The sequence below is a fragment of the Delphinus delphis genome, chromosome 3 (genome assembly GCF_949987515.2).
Source record: "Delphinus delphis chromosome 3, mDelDel1.2, whole genome shotgun sequence".
Lineage (NCBI taxonomy): Eukaryota > Metazoa > Chordata > Mammalia > Artiodactyla > Delphinidae > Delphinus > Delphinus delphis.
The window spans coordinates 19,037,167-19,050,177 of record NC_082685.1 but is presented as its reverse complement, the minus strand read 5'-3'; positions in this window follow the sequence as shown (position 1 = coordinate 19,050,177).

Below are 13,011 nucleotides of genomic sequence, written 5' to 3'. Positions count from 1 at the left end.
GTGCAGCATAGCAATGCAGAAATCTCTTCAGCCAATTTACTTACTCTTACTGCTTTTGTGGACAGTTACATCTCATTTACTTCAATAATTATTTGCCTTTTTGCATTAAAACATAAATAAAATACATCAGGGTAGAGCACAGTTTGGTTTAAATTAAGATCTCTTAACACTAATATATACAACCTCTCTGTCTAGGTCTGTCTTTATAGTTAATCACTGGATCTCACACACGCAGGCACTTAGCAAGGAGACCTGCTAGGAGGCGCTAACAGGACGCAGGCGAGAGAAGAAGGTAACCTGGGCCAGAGTGTAACAGTGGAGGTAGCAAAACGTGACCCGGTTTGGGATATATTTTGAAGGTAAAACCTTCAGAGTATTTGCTGATGGAGTCGAATGTGAGAGAAAGGGAAAGGTCAAGACTGACTCCAAGGTTTGGGGGCCTTAGCAAATAAAGGAATGGCACTGCCATTTACTGAGCTGTGGGAAACCGGGAGAGGAGTAGGATGAAAGGGGAAAATCAGGAATTTGATTTGGAGCATGCTCAGTTTGAGATGTTCATTAGGCAACCCAGTGAAGGTGTCGGGTATGAATTGGAATGACACGACTCGGGTTCTGAGGGCAGATCTGGCCTGGGTATGTAAATCTGGGGGCTTCCCTGTGCAGGCTGCTTTACAGCCAGGGGCACAGATAAAACACCTAGAGAGCAGGGCACAGAGAGAAGATAACTGAGCCCTGGGGCATTCGAATGTTTAGAGGTTGGGGAAATAAAGCAGATCCACCAAAGGACATTGAGAAGGGGTTTCTAGAAGTTAAGAGGAAAACCAAAGAAGAGACAAAAGCTGATAAAGAGAGATTCAAGAAGGAAGGGATGGTCAGCTGTGTCCCGTGCTACTGAAAATTCAAATAAGACAAGAACCAAGAGCTGACCTTCACACTGGGCAGCAGAGAGGTAAACAGCAACCTCAAAGGGAGGAGTTCCGGGGAAATTTGGGGTGGGGGAAACGTATGACCGAAGACGATTCAAAAGAAAATGGAAAGATTGACTATCCAATAGAAAAATGGGCAGGAGATAAAAAACAGTTTCATAGAAGAAGAAATGCAAATGACTCAAATGTATGAAGAGATGCTCAGGGATGGCAGAAATGTTCAACCTCACTCAAAAGAGGACCACATTGGTATGCTGTTTTCACCTCTTAGATTGACAGACTAATAATTGCAAAATTGTGTGGGCAAAGATGGGGAAACAGACACCCCCACATTGCTCTTTGGAGTGTAATTGATACAGTCCTATGGAAGTGAATTTGGCAGTTTTCACCAGAATTGCAAATATGTGTATGCTGTGACATAGTTATTCCATCTCTTGCAATTTATCTTACCATCATGCTTGTACACCTCCAAATGAATAAGCCTGAAGACAGCTATTCATCACAGCACTGTTTGACAGAAAAAGATTGGAAACAGCCCAAGTGTCAATAAATAGGAAACTTGTTAAATCAATCACTGCACAGCCCTACCACAGAATACTGTGCAGCTGTAATGAGGATGCTCTTTACCTACTGATATAAAAAGGTACCCACTGTATGATACAGGTATAAAAAAGCGTGTATAGTATGTTAGCATTTGTGTAAAAATGGATGGGAAGAAATATATATTTATATTTGCTTATATTACATTCAAAGTCTCTAAAATTTTTTAAACGTTTTAAAATACACAAAAATCTAATAATAGTTAACTTTGGGAAATGTGGACTGGGTGGATAGAAAAAGACTTTCTGCTTCTAAATTATGCGATGTATTACCTATCCAAGAATTAAATTGATTAAAATTTCACACACAGAGAGAGCGTGTATTTGAGAATCTGAAGAGTGAAGACTTCCAGCTTCTAGCTGTGGGAGATTTCTATGCACGTGGGATTACTGGACAGGATCTATACATTCTTAATTTCACAGAATATTGCTTTCCAGAATATTTGCCAGTCTATATCCCCACCAACAAGATTCAGGGGGCCCCCCAAATCCTTGCCAACAATTAATAACATCAGGATATGTTCCTGCTGCAAAATATGTGCACCAAATAAGGAAATAAGAAAGGTGATGAGCACCAGCAATCATAGGCTACAACGCAAGGAGAGAACAAGGGAAGACATGGGGAAATAGGGCAGACTGGAGCAAGTAGGGCAGGAACTCCTGGAAAAGCCTGCTCTGAGGGATGGCTGGCAGGTGTGACCATCCTAACCATTACCCCAGAGTGCTCTTGGGGAATGGAAAAAGGAAGGGAAGGGGAGAAAAGGGATAGCTGACCTTTGTTATAAGCCCTTTAACACTATAGATTATTTTCAAGCAGTACTTTGATTTTTTAAATTAATTTTAAAAATAATTTCTAGGGGCTTCCCTGGTGGCGCAGTGGCTGAGTGTCTGCCTGCCGATGCAGGGGACATGGGTTCGTGCCCCAGTCCGGGAAGATCCCACATGCCGCAGAGCAGCTGGGCCCGTGAGCCATGGCCGCTGAGCCTGCGCTTCCAGAGCCTGTGCTCCGCAACGGGAGAGGCCACAGCAGTGAGAGGCCAGCGTACCGCAAAAATAATAATTTCTAAAGCCAAATTATAAAATTCCATTCAAGGATTATACCCAAAAAATTACAGTAAATCACTGTGGGAGGTAGAATGAGGCTCCCAAACCTGAGAGGGCTTGTGTACCCAGAATAATGAGCAGGGAAATGGGGAAGTGCAGGGACAGCAAAAGATAGGTTTATCTCTAAAAGGTTATCTCCTTCCAAAGTAATATGATTCCAAACACTTGGGGCTACCAGAAGAGGAAACACCTGGGGACAGAGGACGGGGAGGGCAGGGCCAGAAAAGTTTCTCAGAGCAGTGATGATGAAGAGTCTCTTTCAAGCATCAGAAGCAGAAATCTCAAAGAGCAGGTGGGAGGAGTTCCACTTCTAGAATGGTCGTGTAAGGAGCTCCAGGGACCCACTCCCCAGTAAAACAAGCATAGGTGGTGAAAATGATTTTTTTTAAGTTTCTATAAATTGTCTTAAAAGAGCATAGAGTAAATGAATAAAAACTTATTTAAGAAAATCTACTGAAACTCAGTAAGAACAGTGAAAGTTTATGGTGTTTGAACCCACTTCCTCACTCTTCACTCTCAGCTCAGCATGATAGATGCTCCACTCTAGGCAGGTGCAGCCAAGAACATAGGGCTCCTTCTCCCCCCAGATTCCAGTCAAGGGCTACCATATCTCCCCAAGAGGAACACACTGCCAGTATTTCTCATCCCCACACCCCAGTTACATGTTGTAAAGGTTAAACCCTGAGTTAGTAAACCTGAGAGGTCAGAGGCTCCCTTCCTCCACCAGCTCCTATTCATAGAGTGGAAACTCTATCCCAGGTGCTTTAGTCAGAGAATATTGGAGCCCTGTTTACCCTCACCCCAGCTCACTTGTAAGGTGAAGTTTCCACGCTGGGAGAGGCAAGCCAAGGAGACCAGATGCTACAGCCCCCACACAGTGCTCTGCCCATAAAGCAAAGATATCACTCTGAGAAAGTGGGTCACTGTCCCCATTACCCATGATGGAGCAGTGGCTCAGAGACTTTGCCCAGGGAGAGGGAGGCCATAAGAACAGAGAACTCCCAAGCTTTACCCAGAGGAAATTACTTTATTTGAAATATAATGTAGCAAATTTCAAGCCTAAGGGCACTCTCAAAAACAATAGAAATTTCCATAAGCAATTAGCTTAATTGCAATTAAGCAATTAGTAGGAGACTAGTAGCTTTATGAGAACTATAAGCTAAACCATAAAACAGCTAGGTTACCAGAAAGAACCATGGGAAAAGGCAGTGATGAAGAACCCAACTGAGTTCAGAACAAAACTCAAAATTTGACCTTTAAAACTACCCCTGAAAAGGGGGCTTGCATTTAATTGGACCAGACTGTGGAACAGTATATGTCCCAGGACATTGTCAAAAGCAATAGAAAAATCATCCAAGAATTAGTGGAGCTTAACAGATGGGTGTGATACCAACAAAGAAAGACAGATAACAGAGAGATGAGGGAAAGAGACAGTCAAAAAGAACCCTGCCAAAGGCACTGTCATCTCAGGGTGACTGTGCACATGCCCAAGGCTGCACCCTCTGAAGAGCAACATTAAAGGCTTCACACTGCCAGCAAAATAGATTTACTTCACTAGAACAGTCCACCTAAGTCACCAAACAAATAAACAAGCAAACAACAACAACTAGGCTGGGGGTGGGGGGTGGGGATGAAGACCAGTATCCAAATTTGTTAACATATATTTTCTAAAATTTCCGGTTTCCAACAAAAAGTTACAAGATGTGAAAAGAAACAGGAACATCTGCCCATGCATGAGGAAAAAATAAAGCAGACAACACAAACTACCTATTAGAGGACCAAGATGTCAGATGTAACAGACAAAAACTTCAAAGCAGCCATTGTAAATATGTTCAAAGAACTAAAGGAAACTGTGCTTAAAGAAATAAAGGTTGATATGATGACAATGTCTCATCAAACAGAGAATACAAATAAAGAGATATAAAATTATAAAGAGGAAGAAAATGGAAATCTGGGGTCGAAAGCATAGTAACTGAAGTGAAAAAATTACTAAAAGGGCTCAAGAGTATATTTGAACTGGCAGAAGAAAGAAATAGCAAACTAGAAGATATATTGATTCAGATTATACAACTTGAAGATCAAAGAGAAAAAAAGAATAAAACAAAGTAAACAGGGCTTCAAAGAAATGTGAGATTCTATTAATCTCACCAACATATGCATAATGGGAAGAATAGAAGGAGAGGAAAGAGAGAAAGGAACAGAAAAAATTGTTTGAAAAATAATAGCTAAAAATTTGTCAAATTTGATGAAAATTATTAATCTATACATTTAAGAAGCTCAGCAAACTCCAACTAGGATAAACTCAAAGACATCCACATACAGACATATCATAGTAAAAATTCTGAAAGAGAAGGAGAAAAACGTTTGAAAATCTTTGAAGCAGCAAAAAAACCCTAGCCCATCATGTACAAGAGAACATCATCAGAATCAAAGGTAGGCAGTGAGATGATGCATTCAAAGTGCTGAAAGAAAAATATGTGTCAACCAAGAATCTTATACCCAGCATGACTATCTTTCAAAGAGTAGGCTGAGCTCTGGGAAGTGTCTTGTGACTAAATGGCAGGTACAAGAGTAGGGGACGGAAAGCAAAGTAGGTGGCTAATGCACAAAGAGGTGTTTGGCTTTTACCCTTTAAGTCCTTGAGATCCAAGGGTCACAGTCCCTAACAAGGTCACATTCTTTTCCAGAAATATGGTCCTATGATCAGTGTGCTAGGTGAAAACAAAGGTATAGCTGAGGACAAGGAGGTCAGCAAGGAACTGAGAAAGAGGGTAAGAAGTGAAGGAGAGAAACATTGCTGGGTGGATGAATGATTGGATGGAGCAGAAGTGATGGGAACAGACAGTGCTAAGGAAGTGGATTGACAGAACTTGGGGACTGACTGATTGTGAGGTGGCAGTGTGGGAGTAGGATGCTGATGACCAGAGCTGGAAGGAAATAACAAAGATCAGAGCAGAAATAAATAAAATAGAAACAAGAAAATAACAGTAGAAAAGATCAATGAAACCAAAAGCTGATTTTTTGGAAAATATAAAATTGATAAGCCTTTAGCCTGGCTCATTAAGAAAAAAAGACAGAGGGCCAAGTAAACAAAATAGGAAATAAAAGAGGAGAAATCACAATCAATAATACATAGATATAATCATAAAAGTATACTATGAACAGTTATATGCCAACAAATTGGCAACTTAGAAAAAATGGAAGAATTTCTAGAAACATACAAAATTTCCAAAACTGAATCAGGAAGAAATAGATAACCTGAACAGACCAATTACTAGTATAGAAATCAAATCAGTATTCAAAAAACTCCCAGCAAACAAAAGTCCAGGACCAGATGTCTTCACAGGGGAATTCTCCCAAACATATGAAGAAGAGTTAATACCAATCCTTCTCAAACTATTCCAAAAAATTTAAGAGGAGGAAACACTCTCAAATTCATTCTACAAGGCTACCATTGCCCTGATACCAAAACCAGACAGACACTACAAAAAAATAAAATAAAATTACAGGCCAATATCTCTGATGAATATAGATACAAAGATCCTCAACAAAATATCAGCAAACTGAATTCAACAATATAGAAAAAGGATCATACACCATGATCAAGTGGGATTTATTCCAGGGATGCAAGGATGGTTCAATATCTGCATGTCAATCAATGTGATACACCACATTAACAAACAAAGGATAAAATCACATGATCATCTCAATAGATGCAGAAAAAAAGCATTTGACAAAATTCAATATCCATTTATGATAAAAACTCTCAAAAAGTTTGTATAAAGGGAACATATCTCAACATATTAAAGGCTATTTATGACAAAACCACAGCTAACATCATACTCAGTAGTGAAAAGTGAAAGCTTTTCCTCTAAATTCAGGAACAGAAAAATGATGCCCACTTTCACCACTTCTATTTAACATAATATTAGAAATCCTAGCCACAGCAATCAAATAAGTAAAAGAAATAAAAGGCATCCAAATTGGAAGGAAAGTAGTAAAACTGTCACTATTTGCAGATGACATGATACTATATACAGGAAACTCTAAAGTCTCCACCAAAAAACCATTAGAACTAATAAATGAATTTAGTAACGTTGCAAGATACAAGATTTATATACAGAAATCGATTGCTTTTCTACACACTAAAAACAAACTATCAGAAAGAGAAAGCAAGAAAACAATCCCATTTATAACCACACCAAAAAGAATAAAATACCTAGGAATAAACTTAACCAAGGAGGTGAAAGATCTATACTCTGAGAACTATAATATATTGATGAAGGAAATTGAAGATGTTTCAAATAAACAGAAAGATACCCCATGTTCATGGATTGGAAGAAGTAATATTGTTAAAATGTCCATACTACCCAAAGCAATCTACAGATTTAATGCAATCCCTATGAAAATACCCATGACCTTTTTCACAGAACTAGAACAAATAAGCCTAAAATTTGTATGGAACCACAAAAGAAAAAACAAAAAAAGAATAGCCAAAGCAATCTTGAGAAAAAAAGAATAAAGCTGGAGGTATGAGGCTCCTTGACTTCAGACTATATTCCAAAGCTACAGTAATCAAAATAGTATGTTACTGGCACAAAGCAGACACATAGATCAATGGAACAGAATAGAGAAATTTAATCTATGACAAAGGAGACAAAAATATAAAATAAGGAAAAGAATCTCTTCAATAAGTGGTTCTGGGAAAATCAACAAGGGGACCTAATTAAACTTAAAAGTTTTTGTACAGCATAGGTAACCATCAACAAAACAAAAAGACAACCTACTGAATGGGAGAAAATATTTGTAAATGGTATGTCTGATAAGGGGTTAATATCCAAAATATATGAAGAGTTCATACAACTCAACATCATATCAAACAAACTGATTGCAAAATGGGCAGAAGATCTGAATAGACATTTCTCCAAAGAAGACATACACATGACCAACAGGCACATGAAAAGATGCTCAACATCGCTAATCATCAGAGAAATGCAAATCAAAACCACAATGAGATATTACTTCATACCTGTCAGAATGGCTATCATCAAAAAGACAACAAATAATAAATGTTGGCAAGGATGTGGAGAAAAGGGAACCCAAGTACACAGTTGGTGGAAATGTAAATTTGTATAGCCACTGTGGAAGACAGTATGGAGGTTCCTCAAAAAACTAAAAATAGAGCTACCATATGATCCAGCAATTCCACTCTTGGGTATACATCCAAAGAAAATGAAAACACAAATTCAAAAAGATAAATGCACTCCAATATTGCAGAATTATTCACAGTAGCCAAGGTATGGAAGCAACCTAAGTGTCCATCAACAGATGAATAGATAAAGAAGATGTGGTATATACATACAAGGAAGATGTGGTATATACATACAAGGAATACTACTCAGCCATAAAAAGGAATGAAAATTTGCCACTTGCAACAACATAGATGGACCTGGAGGGTATTATGCTTAGTGAAATAAGTCAGACAGAGAAGACAAGTACTGTATGTTTTCACTTATTATATGGAATCAAAAAATAAAATGAATGAATATAACAAAACAGAAACAGACTCACAGATACAGAGAACAAACTAGTGGTTACCAATGGGAAGAGGAGTGAGGGGAGGATCAAGATAGGAGAAGGGGACTAAGAGATACAAACTACTATGTATATAATAAATAAGATACAAGGATGTAATGTACAGCACAAAGAATATAGCCACTCTTTTATAATAACTTTAAATGGAGTATAATCTATAAAAATATCACTATGTTTTCCACTTGAAACTAATATAATATTGTAAATCAACTATACTTCAATTAAGAAAAATAAATACAAAAAAGAAAGAAAAACAAAACTCTCTAAGAATCAGGAAAAAAACAAGTTAAAACCAAGATGAAATACAACTTTTATGCCCAAACTTCAAAATTTAGGAAGGTAGGGACTTCCCCGGTGGCACAGTGGTTAAGAATCCAGCAGCCAATGCATGGGACACGAGTTTGAGCCCTGGTCCAGGAAGATCCCACATGCTGCAGAGCAACTAAACGCACGAGCCACAGCTACTGAGTCCACATGCCACAACTACTGAAGCCCGCGTGCCTAGAGCCCGTGCTCCACAACAAGAGAAGCCACCACAATGAGAAGCCCATGCACCTCAACGAAGAGTAGCCCCCACTCGCCGCAACTAGAGAAAGCCAGTGAGCAACAGTGAAGACCCAACGTAGCCAAATAAAAAGTTAGGAAGGTAGATAATATCAAATATTGATGAGAATGTGAGGGGATGAGGCCTCTCATTTGCTGATGAGGGAGTTTATGTGTGCTGGCCATGCTGGCAAATGCTTAAGCAGTATTTTGAATAATTGTGTGCATATTTCCTATAAACCAGTGATCCCACTCCTTGGTATAATTCTCCTCTCTCCCTAAAATGATTGCTCAGGGATGTAGAAGATAAATCAATCAGATTCCAGACAAGAGAAATTAAAATCATGCTAAATGGGAGTACTTAATACAGGGACCTGATATAAAAACTTAAATGGATTTTTAAAAATATTTATTTACTTACTTGGTTGCGCCAGGTCATAGTTGTGGCTCGTGGGCTCCTTAGTTGCGGCAGGCGGGCTCCTCAGTTGCGGCTGAAGGGCTCCTTAGTGGCAGCTCGCTGGATCCTTAGTTGTGGCAGTAGGCTCCTTAGTTGTGGCATGTGAACTCTTAGTTGCAGCATGCATGTGAGATCTAGTTGCCTGATCAGGGATTGAACCCAGGCCCCCCACACTGGGAGCATGGAGTCTTATCTACTGCACCACTAGGGAAGTCCTTAAATGGATTTTTTTTTAATGCAATGATAGCTCCAAAGGAGAAGTGGGTTTTAAATTTTAGTAAGTATCAACCAATTACTTTCCAAAAGGGTTGTGTCAATACCCAGTCCTTTCAGTCATGAGGGAAAGAAATGGTCAAAGAGAGCCCTGCTAAAGCCACTGTCATCCCAGGACACCCAGGACACCCCAGGAAGGGCATGAGAGTGCCCTTCTGTGATGCTATGGCCAGCACCAGGGGCTTTTATTCTCTAATTTTTGCCAAGTTTCCAATAAAACTTTATTTAAAAAAACAAAAACAGGTGGCCAGTATATAGACAATAGTTTCCTGATTTAATTTTTTTACTACTGCATTAAAATATTTATCTTGTTTGCTGAGTTTTTTGGCTCCCCTTTGGTTAAATTCTGCACCTGGGTTGAAGCCCTGTTGAGTTGTCTGCTTGGAGTCTCACAAAGACCAAAGCTGGTGCCAGTGCTGCATGGGGCTACCAGGGAGGCGCCCTTCTTCTGACACCCCCAACCCGGCTCAGGCATGCATCTGTAGAGCAGGCAGTCCCAGCCAACCTGTCCCCAAAGCCATGCTGGGCCTCCTGCACCTTCAATGCCAGATATCAGATGCCTAACTGGATGGTAAAATTCCTCTGCCAACCTCCCCGCATCAGTTGCTCACAGATCTGTGTCCATTTCTTCTTCACAATGCCCTGGGATCTATTCCCTCCTCTCCATCAAGCAGCCCTCCCTGGGGACTGGCCTCAGTCCCTCTCACCTTGGGTTCTGAAGCGCATCAGGGGAGCCGTGGCCTCACAGCTTGAGAGCTTGCCCTAAATTCAAAGTTGACTGTATACCCCCTGCTCACAGACAATCCTTTCCTTCAGCCAGACATGAGCTTCCTGAGAGCCTTCTGTGTGTGTTAGAGATGGAGCACCCATGGTACTCACACCCTGAGGGGACTAAGGCAAAGGAGGCACTTTCCTCCATGCAAAATGTAAAATAGTGCCCCAAAATTCAACCATCAAGATTAATAATATTTTAATGCAATATTTTAAAAAATCAAAACTAAGGCAAAAAATCCATGGGGAACAAAAGATCAACATTTTAAATGGAGACAGGATTTGATTTTCCCTTTTGCCTCAGGCTCCAGCACTTTGACGGATCCTATCTTTGATTTTTTAAAATATTGCATAAAAATAGTATTTATGCTGATGACTGAGGTTTGGGGCATGCTTCTTATATTTTGTACCTGAGATAAGTGCTTCTTCACTCACTGTACCCTAACCCTGGCCCTGGTAGATACAGTCAATAAATAGTAGGCCCAGTAATAATTTCAGAAAGTGATAAGAGCTCTAAGTGATAAGAACTCTAAAGTGATAAGAACTTTCATTTTCAAGAGAGATGAAAATAGACATTCACACAAGAACATGTACGTGAATGTTCATAGCAGCATTATTCATAACAGCCAAAGAGTGAAAACAACCCAAATGTCCATCAACTGATGAACTGATGAACAAAATGTGGTCACTTTATGCAATGGAATATTATTCAGCCATAAAAAAGATTAAGGTATTGATATATGCTACAACATGGGTGAACCTTGAAAATTATGTCCTAAGTGAAAAAAGTCAAACATGAAAGGCCACAGATTGTATGATTCCATTTATGTGAAATGCCCAAAATAGGCAAATCCATAGAGAAAGTAGATTAGTGGTTGCAGGGTTGGGGGAGGGGGATGAGGAGAGAATGCTAATGAGCATAGGGTTTCCTTTTGGAGTAATGGGTGTTATTGGAATTGGAATTGGACATTGATGGTGGTTGAACAATCTTGCGAATACACTCAAAAGCACTGACTGTATACTTTTAAATGGTGAGTTTTATGTTACATGAAATTTTATATTATGTTAATTATATCTCAAGTTAAAGAAAAATTAAATAAAGCAGGATGACAAATAAAGACTGAGAGGTAGGATATTAGAGAGTCAGGGAAGTCCTCTCTGAGGTGAGGACACTTAATGGGACCTGAGTAACAAGAAGGAGCCAACTGTGTGTTGAGGAGGAAGAAGTTTCCCGACAAAGGCACCAGCCCACGCCAAGGCCCTTAGGCGGAAACAACTTGTGGTGTGGTCCTTCATTCATTCGTTCCACAAATAGTTATTTAGCACCCACTGTGTGTTAGGCACTGCTCTCTGAGGATACAGCTGGGAACAAAACATCCTATAATGTGATGTTAGAATGTGGAAGCAGCTGTGGACTAGGAAGAAAAATTGTTTGGAAGGGAGAGAGTTTGGGGTGGGAAAGACTACATTATATAGGGAGATCAGAGGAAGTCTTACTGAGAAAGTGACATTTGAGCAAAGGGGCAAGCGCAATGGTGGAGAATGACAGCAGAGATGTGGAGGCATCCAGGGCCTGAGGCCATGAGCTGGCCAAGGACTGGACTATGAATGTATGGGGAGCCGCTGGAGGGTGTGAGCAGACAAGTGGCATGGCTGGACTCGTTTTCAAAAACTCAAGCTTGCTCTGCCTGCCTTAGATTCCATGCTCCCACTGCCCACATCAGCAAAGCTTGATAGCAAACTTTATTTAGCAGGTGGGATTGTTTTTTAAAGGAACTCTTATGTCACATAAGTCCCAAATATGACACTGACTGGAGCTAAACAGCTCTGGATGTCTGGATTCCTCAGGGCTCCATGATGAACTTTAGCCAGGGTTCTCAAATCCAGAAGTTTAAAAGGAACTATTGCTGTGGCACCTGTGGCAGATGCAGGGTCCTAAGCACTACCCATGGGGCTCAGGCCCAGGAGTCCCACTGGTAACCTGTGTCCCCAGGTGATGCTGACACAGGTGGTCCACAATCCCCATGTTGAGGAAACAGTGGCCTGGGCACCACAGAGCATGGTATCAGGCAGAGGCACAGTTGGAGACCCACATTCTGGTCCAGACCCCTTGGGCCAGGCCTGCGTGGTGGCTGCAGTTTAGTTACTTGGAAGCAAACATTTAGAACTGGAGATTGTATATACCAATCTGGGTCTCAGGCTTCTCTTGAGAAGCTGCTGCACCTCTGCCAGCTCTGGGCCACAGCAATTCTGTACAATCCCAATGGCCTTCTCATCTCTTCCTGTGGCTTGCCTGGGCTGTAGTCAGTTGTGTTCAGGACCCTGAGGAGGCTGTGAGGCTGGCATCCATTCAAATGAAATCTATCCACAGCCCTCTGTCATCTGGTCTGGGCTTAATTTCCCATTCACTTGAAAATTACACTATTCTTTCTTTCCTTTTTTACACCCAAAAGAGAAGGTTCCAGAACCTGTCAGGTATGCCTGGTGGCCCTTCCTCATAGGTGGGTTCTGAGTGATGGAGTCAGGATTGGTCAAGCTGGGGGAATAAGTCAGGTTGGCTCCCAGGGAAGGCATATGTCCCCTCTGTCACCAGAATGGAACTCACCTACGAATCTCAGAGGAGCAGCTGAGCAGTGAAGGAGGCATTGAGGGCACTCTGGTTAGGGACCAGGGAGAAGGGCAGAGGTTCCTATCCAGACCTCCAAGAGGACAGAGGACTTGTTGTGGGCTGTAGCCTCAGTGT